The sequence below is a fragment of the Rutilus rutilus genome (assembly GCF_951802725.1).
Source record: "Rutilus rutilus genome assembly, chromosome: 10".
Taxonomy (NCBI): domain Eukaryota; kingdom Metazoa; phylum Chordata; class Actinopteri; order Cypriniformes; family Leuciscidae; genus Rutilus; species Rutilus rutilus.
Genome location: NC_140215.1, coordinates 38,375,418 through 38,393,083, shown reverse-complemented (window position 1 = coordinate 38,393,083; position 17,666 = coordinate 38,375,418). Strand labels below are relative to the sequence as shown.

General features: G+C 38.9%; 1 protein-coding gene across 1 annotated transcript in view; it reads left to right on the top strand.

Annotated features, from left to right (window-relative positions):
* Positions 1-14,490: 14,490 nt before the first annotated feature.
* The window catches only part of LOC311298016 (sacsin-like), a 37,317-nt gene continuing 34,141 nt past the window's right edge, over positions 14,491-17,666 (top strand). Inside the window, exon 1 of the mRNA XM_084420568.1 lies at positions 14,491-15,196. The gene's annotated coding sequence lies outside the window, so the exon portion shown is untranslated. The remainder of the gene's footprint in view (positions 15,197-17,666) is intronic.

Genomic DNA, 17,666 nt, shown 5'->3' with positions numbered 1-17,666 from the left:
TCTGTCATAATATGATTAAATAAAAGGGTATATAAAATAAAATAAAATTAATTAATTAATTAATAAAATATATATATATATATATATATATATATATATATATATATACTATATATTTTTACATTAAGCACTAACACTTCAAAAGAATTATATTTAAAACTTGATTTCTTAGTGGTTTTAAAAATATTACTATAAATTACAGCAACACCATTAACAAATGAAAAATGCAAGTTATTACCTGTTCGTGGTCAGTCAATAGCCGCGTGTGGTGTCCAAGTGTGTAAATAAAGACTAAATGACAGCTTCTGATATATTTGTATGCCGATTTATTTCATTCATCTCCCTCTTGCTGGTGTACCATTGTATTGTGTGACATAGTCCAGTAAAGGCGTGTTTAGGGCAGGTTTTACAGGAGTGCCGCGAGGCATGATTTTGGTCTCTGTGCTCGCGCTGGCCAGTGGAAAAGCGGCTAATGGGAGAATATGGTAGAAGTGTTTTCTTTCTAAACAGTTAGGCTATGTTTAGGTGGTGTTTTTTATCATGTTTTCATCATGCAATCATGTTTTTGATGCGGTAGTGACGCGTTCATGTAAATGTAAGGGTGGCGCTGCCAATAAAAGCACCTAAAAGCGGTCACAAAGAACCGGCAAAATCTATTAATCATTAATAAACAAGTGTTTTCTGTGTCATTGTCGGCTGCAAAGAGGAAGTTGACGGTGCTGACTCACGATCTTCGCAGTAGTGAACGCGCCAGAGATAAATGCACATTTCATATGGATTACATAAGCAGAGAGCAGTCTGTTTTCTTTCATTTTGAATTGTTCTGTTTAAAAATAAACATGTCTGTGAGGCAAGTAGGCGCTGAGTTTCGGTTAATTTATGAGACGAGCTCCAGTTCACGCGCCGGCGCCTCTTGTTTATTAAATCCAGGCAATTGGTTGATGAAACATTGATTAAAATTAAGATACAATTAATACAAAACGAAATTCACTTTAAAGAAAGGCTTTGTGCTTTCTGTTTGAGGTCTCTGTGAAAGTTTTAAAGCAGTCTTTTAGTGTCGCTTTCAGAGCGATCATGTCCGTAACTGAGAACTGACACGTCCGTAACATTGTTTTTTCCTCATAAATGCGAACACGAAAAATAAAATAAAATTAATATATTATGTTCTGTGGAGAGCCAACCCTTCTTCATCCGGTGGGTAGTATTACTTTTGGTTTGCTTAGTGTAATTCACAGAATTACTAAAAAATATTTAGACATGCATGCATGTCTATTTCCCTCATAATTATTAAATATAAAACGCATGTGTAGACTGATATTTTTAGAATGTCTGGACTCCTTTATTAAGGGAGTAGCCTATGGATATAAACAGACGTTTCAATATATTGGCATGAAATGCATTTTCTGATAATTTATATTTCAAGTTTTTACTGCAAATGCCAAGTCCATAACGCTGGAATTGGCCAATTTATCCTAAACTAGTTTTGTGGTGTAGGTCTACGTATTTTATAATGTTAACTTCAAATAATACTAATAGTAATTTAAAGATGTGTTAGCATTGGATCTGGACGGGAAGGATAACTCTGGGGGTTGGAAGGGACGTGTCGCGATTCTGCCTTCTCACACCGTGACACAGGTTCGTGGATCTGAGTGTCGCGATTTCGATTTCATATCGCATATTGTTACAGCCCTAGTCATTTTAGAATGTTAAGTTCTACTTCTGTAGTTATTTTGGTGAAAGTAACTCAAAAGTAATACAGGAGTAATGTGATGCATTACAATTCTGAGACAGTAATATTGTAAGGTAAAGAATTACTTTTAAATAACAGTAACAAGTAATGTATAATGTATTACAGTTTGGAAGTAACTTGCACAACACTGGTCCCAGTATTAACTTACTACACAAATTCTGTACATAATTACAGCAGGCATACCTATGAAGGTATTTTTGGTGCAAATCAACTGAACGCCTGTGACAGTGAAATTTGTAGTTGTAGAGAATAGCCACACATGTGTATCAGTAAATTTGGTGTCACAGAGAGAAATGTTTTAAGAGTTGCAAACTTGTAGACTTTTTTTTCTCTTCCACAAACACAACACAACAGTTACACCTTCTCAAATTCTTCATTGCAGGTGGACAAATCCTATTCTACAAAATGAAGTTTTATGTAACAAAGTTCGGGAGGAGCACGTTCAGGTAATCAACCAATCAGCACAAGAGGAAGCCGGTATAAATAAAGCCTTTCCTCACCTCTGTCTCATGTCAGTGTTTCACAGCATCCCTCCACCACCCTATCACCTCACTCTCGGCTGGTTTCTATCCCAGTAAAAAGGGGGAGTACTCTGGGTTCGGGCCAAATTCCGAGCTCAGAGCCCTCCCCCGGACAGCATGCCAAATACGCTTAAAATACTACATCCGATTTCATGTATGTGTGAACTCGTGAATCACAAATTAAGAAACTCGTACACTCACATTTTTGCTACAGTTGCTGCAGTGGATATGGTGCAAAACGCATTTACACACCTGCATCAAAAAATGTGAAGTCACAAAGAAGTTTTACTCATCCGCAAATCAGTATGTGAATTCATCCGATGAGGGTTGCACACTTGTAGAATATTTTCTCACAAATGTCTTGTATATTTTTCCAGCACAAACACTAGTAAATAACTACAACTGCTTGAATCTGCTGCGACGAGTCTCAAACACTGTTTTTCGCTTACAAGTGACAAGTTTCGCGCGCTCTCCCTTTTGCACCATTGGTAAATGTGAAATGTGGAGCAAAAGTGAGTTGTGCATCTGTAGAGGCAGTGGGCGGAGCCTACATGAATATTCATGAGTTTCCCAGGCATGCGCGCGGAAAACTCATGAATCTGATCATTTTAGCTCATTTTCACGAACGAAGAAGATCCGGCAAGATGCGCAGGTCCAAACCTGCGTGGGAAACTCATCTGATCATTTTAGTTCATTTTCACGAACGAAGAAGATCCGGCAAGATGCGCAGGTCCAGGATTGGCCGTATCCCACTGGTTTTCTTGGGTACAATGAAGTTGGGGCTGAAGAAGCTGGACTTCATTTTGGCTGGAGGGACAATCTCGATCGCACCCTTCGCCAGTAGGGTGGCGACCTCCGCATGCATGACAGGGGCATTGCCACCGAGACCGTGCGAACTGAATCGTATAGCCGAGCCTGATGGTTCTCATGACCCAGCGAGGCAGGATGGGAAGCTCTAACCAAGCTCCCAAGAACTGAACCAGTGGGGTCATGCGAACCACAGACGTACCCTCGATGGGGCAGGAGCGAGGCGGAATGACCGGCCCAGACATGGGAGGCGTAGTGTCCCGGTGTGGGGGCACGGTCATAAGCCGCGTCCTGACAGAGTAGGCCAGGGAAGGACCAGTGTTCCATGGGGGCCTGCTCTGACAGGGGTCTGGCGACAGAGGGGGACGAGAGTGGCGAGGCAGAGCGTTGCACACTACCATCCACGGCCTCTTGGGGCTCAGACAGGGCCGGCCCGCGGCATAGGTGGAATAGGCAAATGCTAGGGGCGCTATTCATCCATAGGGGTGTCAAAATGAGTGAACGTGTGAATGTTTTTTTTATTTTCTTTTTTTTATAATATTATTTTAAAAGCATTAATTCGAAATACTACCAAATAAAGCACACATAAAAAAACTCCACAAAAACTTAACTAAGTCCCCCGACTCCAGTCCGGCACATCAATCTTCCCCAGCCCAGCGAGTGCTTGAAGTGTGTCAGAAATAGAGCGTGCGCGATCAGTTGTTGGTAATTTGTTGTGTAGCGTCGCCCCTCGACGCATCCAATGTGGACAGCAATATTGCTTTTGTTTCAGGGTGATTAACACACTCAGGCTCCCCTGTAAAAATGGGCCTGGCAGCTTGCGCCAGGTCTAGACACAGTGAAAGTTACCTGATTGTGACGGATGGCCGAATTTACATGACACATTATAAATTAGCATTATAGTCTGCGATAGATACAGTGCCAAAAAGAAGAGAAGAGGATAAAAGGGGATAAAGACAGAGGTAAAGTGATGTAATGAATGAACAGTTTATCTAATTGCATAGTAGTAAGATACTTTAATTTAATGGCAGTTATTTTTACCTTAAACTTTATGCTAACAATTGTTCTGAATTCTCCAGAGACCGCAGACAGTGTGATTTTGTAACAATCATGTCAGTTTTTAGACACATTTTTTATCACTTTTTTAATTAATATTTTACTCTACAGTTGTGCAGTTTTGGAGGGGATATATGTCGATTTTAAAATGTATTTGTCAAAATTAGTAATGATATTTATATACAGGTTTATTCAAATTAGCAAAGTTTTATGTAAAATGCACATTAAATCTATACTGTAAAATATATATGCCCCTTTTTACATTTGAGCCCCTGCCCCTGAGGAACTCTCTGCACGTCCCTGGTTACAACCATTTCCTTGCCATATATATGGAGTCTACTTATGGATATATATTGGCTGTAGATGAGTGCACGGCCCACCACTATATAAAAATATAACAATTTCACAAACACGCATTGCTTCAAGTGGCATATAAATCTAGATATTAGGCTATATTAAAAGTAGTACTCGCATTTAATGTAAAAGTGTAAGTCAGGTAGGAACAAGTATGATGTTGTTGGTGATGATAAAACAAATTGCTGTCGGGCAAAAACCTCGTATTTAATCAAACACTGTCATCGAAGTTGGTATTGTGGCTTTATATAGCTGTGGTCAGACACTTGCACGTGTCATTATAATATTAACATTTTATGAAAATCAAGCTCTGAAGCTTCTGAAGGTTTCCCTAACCACTTCAAGACATCCTTTTATGCAGAAGACTTTTAGAAGGTATTCAGTGTTTTTCCTTATTTAAAATAAGGTATTTTCACCAAATATCATGTGTTGGAATTGATTTAATAAAGTGATGTGATAAAATGTCAACCCTGTTGTCTGGTCTGTATTTTGTTTACAGTTCTGTTATGTTGTACAGTTACACAACAATAAGACAGAGTTAACTTGAACACGTCTTTACTGCACAATTGCAATTATAGCACTCTCCACTAGAGCGCACCAATACAGAGTAACTTTTTGATTACTGTCTCAATACACAACCGTTCTCCAGCCTTGATGTACTCACTTCACTTGCACAGAATTACTTTGAACACAAAGAACACTGGTATACAGAACAGTCTCTTTCTTTTCTTCTACAAGACAACAAAACAGCTTTTTGCGCTATGTCAACAATTATGACCATTATTTTCATATAACCTCTAATACTTTTTGTTCATGGCATCTACAGTGTGTATACAACAAGTCCAGCCTGTTAGACGGTCTACGAACACTCTCAGGATAACGTCTCGCCTGAGACTCTACATTTATTTTTCTGTACAATTATTTGTACATTTATGAAATGCACTTTCTGTAAAGCTGCTTTGAAACAATGTGTATTGTGAAAAGCGCTATACAAATAAATTTGAATTGAATTGAATGTTGGGGAAGAGATGGTGAGCTGAGACTGTTGATGGAGCCTCTGGTGTCATAAGGGGATATTAGTCTGAGCATTGGGAGGTTTCTGTTGTTTTGATAAGAGTTAACTTGTGCTGCGGTTTTGTTCAAAAGCTGGTCAATGTTTCTATGCCAAACCTTGTTAGTTCCCACTCTTACAGTGTAAGTAAGAGATCCAGTCTTAGACAATATTGTACCGGTTTGCTACTTTGGGTGTGATTGTCTATAATCTCTAGCAAGCACATTTTGACCAACTGTGCTACACTGCTTGGTTTGCACATGTCGGCGTAAGTCAGTTTTAATAATAATAATTTGTTACATTTATATAGCGCTTTTCTGGAAACTCAAAGCGCTTTACAATGCAATTTGTCCGTCATTTTGACGGACAGGGTCGTAAAAATTCTGTCATAATCTATCATTACCTGTCATTTTAATTTTCACATTTTAATAAGACTTCTAATAGCTTTTGTTTTCATTCACATTTTAATCATGAATTTACAAGACAAGCATATAGGCTTGATTATTCATTTATTCATTTATGAACAGATGAACAAAAACTGCGTGAAATTTCATGTCCACAAGATGCAGATGAATGTTTTCCGCACTGACAGCGGATATAAAATACCCAATATATTATATAATTCCAACTACAATAAAAACATATTGCACATTTTTTTCAGATGAACTAAATTCAATCGATGCTCCGTAGGCCTTTCTGCTTGAACTCAAATCTTCCTCCTGGTCCACATCGCCTGTGCGTAATCAAACACATCAAGAGAGACTGATGCAGAGGCAACTGTCATTACATTTTGCATCTTTGCCTCAGAAAAACGACTTCTCGTGACCGTTTTAATTTTGTTCTGGAGGCTGAAACTGCGCTCTGCTGCCATACTGGAGACCGGTTACTAGCGCCACTTCAGCCAAAGTTTTGTAGTCGGGGAAACTTTTCTCTCAGGGACGTGATCAGAAGTTTGCAGGTCAATGAATGTGGGATTTCCTGATCCTGCAAACACCCGCTTCACCCGGATTAAATCCTGCAGCATGCGCTCCTTCTGCACTAGTGGTGCAGCTGTACCCCTCTGCGTCCCGTAGTGGTCACAGACGCGCTCCGAAGCATCCAGCCCATAGCTCCTCTATATGCTGTCAGTGCCCGGATAGCGAGATGCATTGAGTACAGTGTCGAGGTCAGTGATGAGACCCACGTGCTCCAAAAGGAATATTTTTCTGATCGATTTGGTGAGCTCGGCGATGTACTCTGTACGCAAAATTTTAAAGTTCTGCTCATTTGCCTGGGTCAGCATAATGCCACAGAACTTGCCGTTTTGTAATTCTATCTCCGCTGCCTCATTCATCAAATCCTCTAGGCTACCAAGGGTCATGTTCACAACAGGTTGGATGTGTGAGATGTTAACATCATCTTTTTGGAATGTGAGATTCATGCGGTTCACCACGGCCAAGACATCAGACAACAGGGAATGTGTATGTTTCGATACGCTTTCTAATAAGTCAAGTCATGTCAAGTCAAGTATATTTGTATAGCACTTTTCACAATACAAATTGTATCAAAGCAGCTTCACAGTATTAAATTAAAATAATACAACCAGGTTTGTTTCTAGTGGAATTTATTGATTGATAAAAATAAATTAATATTCCCAAAATATCCCCAACTGGGCAAGCCAAAGGCAACAGTGGCAAGGAACCGAAAAACTCCCTCAAGTGACCTGACGGTGACCTAAAACTCCATCACGTCACCCAATGGAGAAAAAAAAACCTTGGGAGAACCCAGGCTCAGTCGGGGGGCCAGTTCTCCTCTGGCGTTTATGAACCACAGACCCGATTTAATACCCTTAGCTACTGCGCAATTTTGCATTTTCCTCCTCCTTTAACTCCAATACCAGAGAAACCCAGTCGGCACGTATGCCCTTAACTGCCATCTCCAATGATAGCCAGCGTGTAGCCGATGGTTGTTTTAGACTCAACATGTCACATTCCTCCATTTTGTTTAGGAGTTTGTTTAATCGGTTTGTTCAAATAGGGGAATTTTTGTAGTATGTGTATATGTTATTAACAGTGGTGACATATGCACTTATTTCACGCACAGCATTGGAGGCATTACGGGCAGCCAGTGCCGTTCTGTGCGCCCCACAGTGGATATTTATGAGGTAGGGACAGTCATTCTGACGAAGATGTTGCGCAACTCCAGCCTTTCGATCCACCATCACATTCGCTCCATCACTTCCCAGTCCAACTACCTGACCCATATCTACACCACGGCCTGACAACACATCTTTTATTTTTGCTGCTATGCATTTTGTAGTGCCAGAGGGTATTGCATGATTTCCAATGAACACAGTTTAAGGCTCCCCTCTCTGCTGAATTGTCAAGTATGTGATCAGCATTTTTTCAACTGTGTTATTAGTCATTTCATCAACTATTATCCCGTCGTATCTGCTGTTGGTGATACGCTCATCCACAGCGCTATTTATGGTCATTGCTATAGCCTCCTCCATCTGACTGACAGTCTCGTGGTGGGTGTACGTGTGTGCACTGTTCAGGTTTGGACACCCAGCAGACTGTAAGAGGTGTATTAAGTTAGGATAAATGTGGCTCGGGGTGTTTGTATTTGCCATATGCAACACAACCTTGAACTGTGTCTTTAATGCCTCGTTACAGGCAGCCTGTGATTGTTCGACATTCTTGACCATTGCCACGCTCTTGTTGAGCACCCGTGAAGCTTCGATGTGACTATGGCTACTTTTGTGATCATTTAAAGCTGATTTCTGCATCGTCGTGCAGTCTCGGACAAATCCGTTACTCATGTTAGCTTTTCTACAGATGTCACAGAACATTTTGCCACCTTCCCTCCTCAACCACGTGAACGCAGTACTCCCTCCTGACCTCCTTACTGCCACTTGGTTGCCCCGTAACAGCTGACGGTGACTGATAAATGTTGTCTATTTATCCTTCATCCTCCACTGCATCAGCTCCTCTTTTTTCACCTTTTTTAACACTATCACAACTATTTGGCCGTTGGAAGAAACTTTTCACACTCAGCTGCCGTGACATTTTTGCAACTGTACGCAGCGGTGACAAAGACGAGACAATACAAGATATTTGTCATTTAATATGCGCACTCGCCACCAAGTGGAGAGGATTGAGAATTACAGTTACAAATTACAATAGATCGCCCTCAGCGTAATCTGTCAAAATGATGGATGGCCTTCAGATTTTTCCGTCACTACAAAAAAATATATGTCAATGAGACGGAAAATATTCAGTTAACATGACCTCTGATATATATATACACATACATGTATGTTGGGATTTTTAGGAGGCCATGATGGTCAGAGGGCAATGGGCAAATTTGGCCAGGATGCCAGGGTTAAACCCCTACTCTTTTTCCGAAGGACATCCTGGGATTATTTATGACCACAGAGAGTCAGGACCACAGTTTAAAGGAATAGTTCACTTAAAAATGTAAATTCTGTCATCATTCATACCCCATTGACTTCCATAGTGGGAAAAAAAAATACTAAAGAAGTCAATGGGGTCCATCAACTGTTTGGTTACTGACATTCTTCAAAATATCTTCTTTTGTATTCAGCAGAAGAAAGAAGTTCATACAGGGTTGAAACAACTTGAGGGTGAGTAAATGATGACAGAATTTTTATTTTTAAGTGAACTATTCGTTCACTTAAAAATAAAGTTTTTCTAAATATATCTTTTTAAATATATGTTGGTTATGTGTCTATTCAGAATAACTTATGAGGTTAATAACTGGTTGATAACTACTGCTTTATAGTGATGACAGTATTACAGGAAAAAGATTCAAGGATGCAAACAGTTCAATAAAAGACTCTAAAAGAACAGTGTCATTGTTCAGCTGAAGTCAGTTCAGTGTTGATCCATTGTAAAGATCATCAATTATTAATTTAGTTCATTTAATCTATAAAGCAGTTCTGCAGAAAACAGTGATGTCATCATCCAGCTCAGCTCAGTTCTCATCCAATATTGTCAGTGCAGTCAAATCAATAATATTGTAACGAGGACTTCGGGTGAATGGGATCTATGTGCGTTTTTTAAAACACAGCAAGTTCAGAGTACAGGCAGTGTGGGTCGAGTAACCAGGACAAACAACAATATCAGAGGCAGGGCAGTAAACGTGGTCATAACAGGCAGAGGATCAGGGCAGGCAGCAAACAGCAATAGAAATGGTCCAAGAAAACACAAGTGGTAGACAGGCAGTAAAGATTTGAACAGAGGTAATCAAAGGCGAAGTCAAACAAGAGCAAAACAACACAGGAAATAATGCTCAGAAATGTATCTGGGGCAAACAAGACTTCGCAAAGAGTGAACTGAGGGTCTGAGTGATGAGGAACAGGTTAACTCTTGGAAAATGTAGTCCAATGTTAATTAACTCTTTCCCCGCCATTGACGGAAATTTCCGGCTTTCCGTTTTTTCACTGTTATACGGTAGCGGCTTTGATTAGCTCGCCTTGATGGCTCCTGGTATTAATAGCATTGAAGGCGAGCTAATGAAAGGTGGTGGTGAAGCCATAGTCTGTCTCATGCACAAGATTTGCAAAACAAATTTTGGGCCACTGGTGAGTTTCCTATGCTATGGACGAAATCCCTGGTGGTTACCATCTCAAAGAAAGGGGATACAACCAAATGCAAAAATCACCATATAATTAGCCTCATCTGCCACTGAAGTAAGATCATCCTTGAGATCATCAGGAGCAGGATGAAGAACGGTATTGAATCGCAAATGGCAGAGGAACAAGCCAGATTCAGACCAGGTAGAGGCACTATCAAACATATTTTCTTACTCAGATTGATAGTAGAGAAGTACCTCACTCTGCAAGACAAAGAGCTTTACTTGATCTTTATGGATTTCAAGAAAGCCTTTGATCGAGTGTGGCATCAAGTCCTTTGGAAAGTACTACACCACTATGGAATCCATCCCAAGCTGATCAGTCTGATTTAGAATACACAACGTGCTGTAAGAGTCTGGAATGATGTGACAAATTAGTTATAGCAAACAGTCGTCTGCATTTTGTCTCCAGATCTCTTCAACATCTATCTGGAACACATTATGTGAGAGGCACTTGGTCTGGAGAGCCACGGAGCATGTATAAACAGCAGAACAGTTAACAACTTGCGTTTTGCAGATGATATTGGTCTCTTGACACAATTACTTAGACATGCTTTTGGACAGAGTCGACAATGTCAGCTCAAAGTATGGGCAAGAGATTGTATGACAAGTGACTATAAAATGGAGGGGATGCTACAAAGTACAAAATCTGAGCTAACAGTGAAAAATAGAAACTGGGACTAGGACTGTTGCTCAGAGGGAAGGAATTGCAGCATGTGGAAAGATTCAAGTATCTTTGGAACTGTGAATGCAATAAAGACATCAGAATAAGAACAGCCACGGCCTTAAAGTTATGAGCGATCTGGACAATATCTGGAAATACAAAAACATCAAGAAATACAGCTAAAAGCAGCGATTGGGGGCCAAGCCCCTATGGCTACTAGACATCTAAGATCACTTGGTCACTACCATAAATTATGTTTAACCTGATCGTCAAATTTCACATTAGAAAGAATAGCCTTTGATTAGCATCCTATCCTATCCTACCAAAGGTCAGTTTGAGTCGCTTTTGGCCAAAATTGGCCAAAATTTGTAGGAGGAGTAGCAGAAAAAGTGTTTTTCATTTGCTTCAATATAGCGGACAGTCACAAGGAATCCATAGACACCAAGTTTATGATTTTCTGACGGACTGTTCAAAAGTTATGAACAGAAATAGCCTTTTTCCAGATCTCATGACCTGTAGGTGGTGCTGTTCCCAAATTTGGCATGGCCCCTTAGATCATGGTTCCGATGAAGCGTACCAATTTTTGTTTCAATTGATAAAAATTTGGCCGATACACAGCCTCTGAACCAATTTTGGGTCGACCTCGTAAAGCTTGTGACATCATACCTTTTGAACAGAAATTAATAAACAAAAATCTGTTTAGTCATTTCTGTGCGGCTCAGTCTAAAGATCATCTGATCAGATTTTGGAAAAAATCTTCTGTGTCGAACTCCCACCATAGTTATGTCGTAGGCACACGTGCACCTTCGGCGTACCCTGACGTGCACCTCTCCAAAAATTTAACAACGCTTCAATTCTACGCGTACGTAAGCGCTGTGATTGGTCAGCTAGAACCCCTCCCTCGGGTTTTACATGCTCCTTCATGTGTAATTGCGGGTCAATGCAGACAACGACTCAGAAGTATAAATGAATATCAACGTGTTGCCTACATCATAGAGTCTCCAGCGTCATCAGTGCTGGACAACAAGTTCTACTGAGAATTGAGCAAGATAGAGACAGATGGCGTTTAGCGTCGACTCGTGCGAGTGCCTACGTTGATGTGTAATAAACTGCATGGAGATGTGGCGAAGAAGAAGACGACGGTAGGGGGCGCTATTACACATCTTCTGAAAGAGAACTGAATCTGATCAAATCCGAGCGGCAACCTTCCATTCTCTCTTGTGAAGCCAACACAGAAGTGAATTAACTGCAATTCATCGACTGGCCTCTAGAGACAGGCTCCAAAAGGGAGTCAATTCCACATATCTCCTCACGTTAAAATGCCCAATTTTACAGCAAAAAAAAATATGTTTACAACCTGGAACAAAAATTGAGTTTGGTCTATATACTGTAGCTAATTATGCCTTATATGGCAACTCTGAGGGGGGTGAATTTTTTTATAACTCATCCGTTTAAATTATATTAAGCCTTAAAGTTCTGCATAATTAAGGGCGTGGCCACTTGAGTGACAGGTGGATTGTCTGCTGTCTGTTAGCGTCACGTCACCTCAGCTAATTCCAGCTGCTGAACTTGGCATCTCTGCCGTGTTTCTGCTTTTTTCGGGATAATTTCATACAATTTAGTACACGCATTATACCTTCGCCCACGCCGTTGAACTCCGTCGTCGTCGAGAATCGAAAAAACAAACAGCGCTGTATTTCAGTTGTTTTCCTCTGTGAACATGCACTCGTGGATGTCTGACAATTTCATTGCTTTTTAGAGTTTTCAGATTTAAAAATGTCTATACATGAATATCAGATGATGTCACCAACATCTCCTCACTGACGTCACTCACTTCTAAAACTTGTCTGCCGCCATCTTGAGTACCTGACTCTGCAAAATCGATATGTCAGTTGCAAAGGAACTAGCTAGCTATGCTTTCACAACACGGTAACATAAATATAACATAAATGTAACATAACATAAATCTGTAACGTTCGTTATTTTGAATAGAAATCATCACTCAAAAAGCATTCATTCACGTCTTCTCCGGTTTATTTGTGTTCAAATACATGCAATATAGTATCCGCCAGGGCTATTAGTCCAATGGTAATCAGTGTTTGGTGTAGGCAATCAGTACAGTGATTGATATGACCAATGAAAACTTTAGAATCAGCTGCAGGGCGGGATTTCCGCTGAAAAAAAAATCACGCTTCTGTTCTGCCTGCGGTCCTGCATGACTTCCTCATTCTGACATCCGTGATAACAAAGCTAAAGTAACATCTCTTCACCTGAAACAAGAAGCTAATAAATGCACGGTTTGAAGTATATGTGATTTGTGTGTGATTTTCGTGCGATTGGGGTATTTTCATATGAATAAAGAATGTTTACAGTATGCATGCTAGGTAAGGATAGGCCATAGCGTCATATAAAATGTTAAATATAACATATTTCAAAATATTTTTTTGACTTGAAACCATTTTAAACCGCGACCGGAATATGATACAAATACTCGATGGTGTTTTAAAGTGAGTTAAAAGTAAAAGTGTAATATTAATCAATTAAATTGTGTCATGTAGCTTTATGCTACCTGTTCTGCTAATGCACCTGCTGCAGGAGCTATTCTATTCCATACAATAATTTTTTTTAAAGAATTCAAATAATGTTTCAAGAATTTTTATTTTTTTGTTTGTTTTCTAACAAGACTTGAGATAATAGGTTTGTCAGTACCATAGACAGTACTCGGTAGGTACTCAAGATGGCGGCAGTCAACTGGAAAAAGAGCGGATGACGTAAGAGGTCACGTGACTGATATTCATGTATAGATATAGAGGCTACACTTGCTCTCACGGAACAGATGGACTAGATGGACTATGCTTATTTAATTTTTTATTGTTAAATAAAAAGTACCATCAGATGAAATCCTGCAGGTGTCAGTGCTTTCTCCGTCCATGCAATACATGGACATCCTTGAATGAGTGCGGATTTCTAGCGCATTTACTTGAACTTCTCAGCTAATATCTATGGTTTGACCCATTTTAGAGGCAGCCAAAATCAGAATTTAAAATGGACTGAATAAAGCTTTCTACGAACTTGACGTGCGATGCGGCGCTGACTGACATGTATGCGCATGAATCACTGTCTCACACACACACACACACACAGCTGTCACTTTAGCGCGAGGCCCTGTGCGGTCGCACACTTGGAAAAGCACTTGCAACGGTACTGCCAGTAGCATATAGCATTAGCTCCTTAGCCTGAGCGAACTCGATCTGGTCGAGCTAGGCGGGCATGGTTTCAGCATCCAGGCCCCTCAGCTTCACCCACATCCCGCCTTTTTGCCCATTTTCTGTGTGATGCGCTGTCAAGATGGTGACGACCGGCTCCACCCACATTAGGCTTCAAAAATGCTCTTCAGAAACCTACGGGAAACCTATAGTCCATATTTTTTTACAGTCTGATTAAAACACAGGTGAAGAAGTAGCAGAAACAAGCTATAGCATATGTAAGCAAATGCATATGTAAAATAATACGATCATCAACATTAAACAGCAATTAAATCAAAACTGCCTTATGTTACTGAATGAAATGTTGACCCAGGACGAGCTACAGGACTTTGAAGATTTTTATTTTTATTTTTTTTAAAGCAGAGGCTCTTCTCTTTATTTTTATATATTGTATGCTCCAATACTCATACTACAAAATATTCTGGGGAAACCTTTGTTAAAATGATTTTAAAAAATGCTGTCGGTGGCTGTCAACTTTTTTTTTTAAACGCTGGCTGGGAAAGAGTTAATACTCAGGTGAGTGAGACCTGCGGTAGCTGATTGTGGAATTATCACCAGCATTCGTGACAAATGTTGTTGAATATTAAGCCTAGGCATATATTATATTCCTTTAGTATTTTTCCATGACTGCCTTACAAGGAACTGTTTTACAAGTAGGATTATTTTTGCTTCCTCATTTTACTATAATGTAAGCTGTATGTAAATAGCCTACCCCATGTAAATAGAGACTGGTCAGGATTGGCTGAACTACAGAGCAAAGTTTCTTGTAAAGGTTAATTTTTTTTTATTTTTTTTAACTCTGTATCCTGAAGATGCACATTACTTTTTTTATTTTTAAGTAGGCATTTTTATTTCTGTTTTAGGTTTTCAACGGTTACTTTAATTGTCTGGCTTAGTTAAAAATTAAGCTATTTTGAGTGAAAACTGATTTATTTGATAACTCATTTACTGAACTATGAGCGAAGGAGGAGTGTAAGTTTCATGTTCGCTAAACAAGCTCTTTCTAGTGAATAGAAACCTAGAGTGGCTTTATCTGTCTCCTCCTGATCGCTGGAATTCACTCTGCATCCGAGCACTGAAGGACCACTTAAGGTAGGAGAGAAAATGAAATGTTACGGTAAAACTTTATTTCGATAGTCCACTTTAGACATTCTACTAACTATAAGTAACTTTGCAACTACATGTCAACTAACTGTCATTAGAGTATTAGTAGACTGTATGCTTAATATTTGCTAACACTTTATTTTGATGGTTCCCCAACAGATATTCTACTGACTATAAGTAACTTGGCAACTACAAGTCAACTTATTCTACTAACCCGAACCCTAACACCTAACCATAACCTAACAGTCTACTGATAGTCTACTACAGTCTACTAATACTCCAACGAGAGTTAGTTGACATGTAGTTGAAAAGTTACTTATAGTTAGTAGAATGTCAAAAGTGGACTATCGAAATAAAGTGGAACCAATGTTACTAACATAATACTAATGTAATATAACTTAACATAAAAACATTTTTAATTATAGACCTATAATTATATATGTATCATAAAAATCACATTTAGTTTTTTTGTTTAGCACTACACTGAATAAGCTATTTCACATTTACAGTTTACAATTGTTCTTATATTGTCTTTTGGAAATCATATCTCAATTATCTTTTAAAAAAAGTATTTTAAAAATGTATTAAAAAAATAATAATTATATATCGCTGCACATGAAACTTGATAAAGGGATGAAAATTGTCATTGCACATGTCGGGATGAAAATGACCATTTTCAGCCATTTTTGGTAATTTTCCAAAGAAACTTAGTTTTCAACCTATAAAACTTAAAGTGCCACCTATCGCACGTCATATGTTTGCATGTGTTTATATAATTTTATAAAATTCTAAAGTTTCATTTAGTATAGGCATTTGGGAACACTTTTTGGATGGCCCTCTTACACCCATCCAAATGCTAAATCTATACATCTAAATATTATTAAAGGAGAACTCCGGTCAATTTTAACATTGAGCTAATTTTTTTGTACATTTGGAGTGCTGTCAGTACAGAGAACAACGACAGAAATCGGAAAACATCCTGTTTTCGGTCGAAGTCCACAGTAGTCGATTGTCGAGTTCACGCGCATGATCATAGGTACTAAACCAATGCGTGTGAACTCGACAATCGACTACTATGGACTTCGACCGAAAACAGGATGTAAATACAGGTATGTGCGCTGGCTGAATAAACATAATTTTTATTAATATCTTTCACATCTACTGCAGTCAGATTCACCCATGTTCACTCCGAAGGAATCATTCACATGACCTGTGCACTTGTAATGACACATCAAGGATGTTAAGAGGCTAAAAGCAGGTTTAAAACTTGCCCCATTGAAGTCAACAGGGTGCAAATTTTAAAACGAGGATAACACGGTGTAGGCAACACCGATTTCTGTTGTTGTTCTCTGTATTGACAGCACTCCAAATGTACAAAAAAAATAGCTCAATGTTAAAATTTACCGGAGTTCTCCTTTAATATTATTTTGTAATAATTATTGCTGTAGGAAGTTACAAGATTTATACTAAACCTATAGTGGACTAAAGTTTACATTTTCTCAAATAAAAAAAATAAAAAACATTTTGATTGACACTAGTGGTTCTTGAGTCAAAGTTGTTCAGATTGAGGAGCTCTAACATAAGCATTTGTGACCTTTGTATTTCCTGACCCGATTTGTCCCAGCCTTCAACAGGACACGTACTCTGAACGTGGATGATATTGGCCTTTATTTTATGCCTGCACACAGAGCAGTGAAAGACAGAAGATAGTAAGTCTTGTAGTGTTGTTACAGCTCCACCTACAGCAGTTCTCTCTAGCTCTGCTGCTCTCAATGTAACAGTAAACATTACTCATTAACATTATATTGTACATAATAAAACTGCAAACAAAAATAAAACTTAAATCTGTAATAATCTCTCTAGGAAAATTAAACAATTTAATGTTGTCTTCTTAAACGTATTGCTTTGTGATCTTTTAAAACATTGAAAACAAACTGCAAGTATACTTGAATATAAAACAGATTACACAGCTTACATCATCCACTTTTTGTAACTCTTAAATGTAGTATAAAATTAATGGAAATAACATATTTTTAGTAAAACCAGGAATTAAGTGCTTTATGAAAAAGTTTGTACCAAACATTTTCTTAACAATACAGAAAATACAACTACATGAACAGAGTAAATTCGTAAAAACTAAAACTAAAAGCAATTACCTGCACACAGTGCTGTGAAAGAGAGAAGATAGTTCATGTAGTGGTATCACAGCTCCACCTATTCAAAATACATTTCACCTCGTTATGGAAAAATGGCACACGTGGAAAGATCATAAGGTGCATCAAAACGGACATAAAACTACCCGTATAAATAAGAACAGAAAAAAAACAACACTCTAAAAATCAATCAGTGTCTATTGTGTGCAATCCTTTTCATACAGTGTCTAACATTTGATATAAAATTATGTTTTTAACTTTTAGCGTGGAGCTACAACAGAAACGACTCACCCACAGCAGTCCTC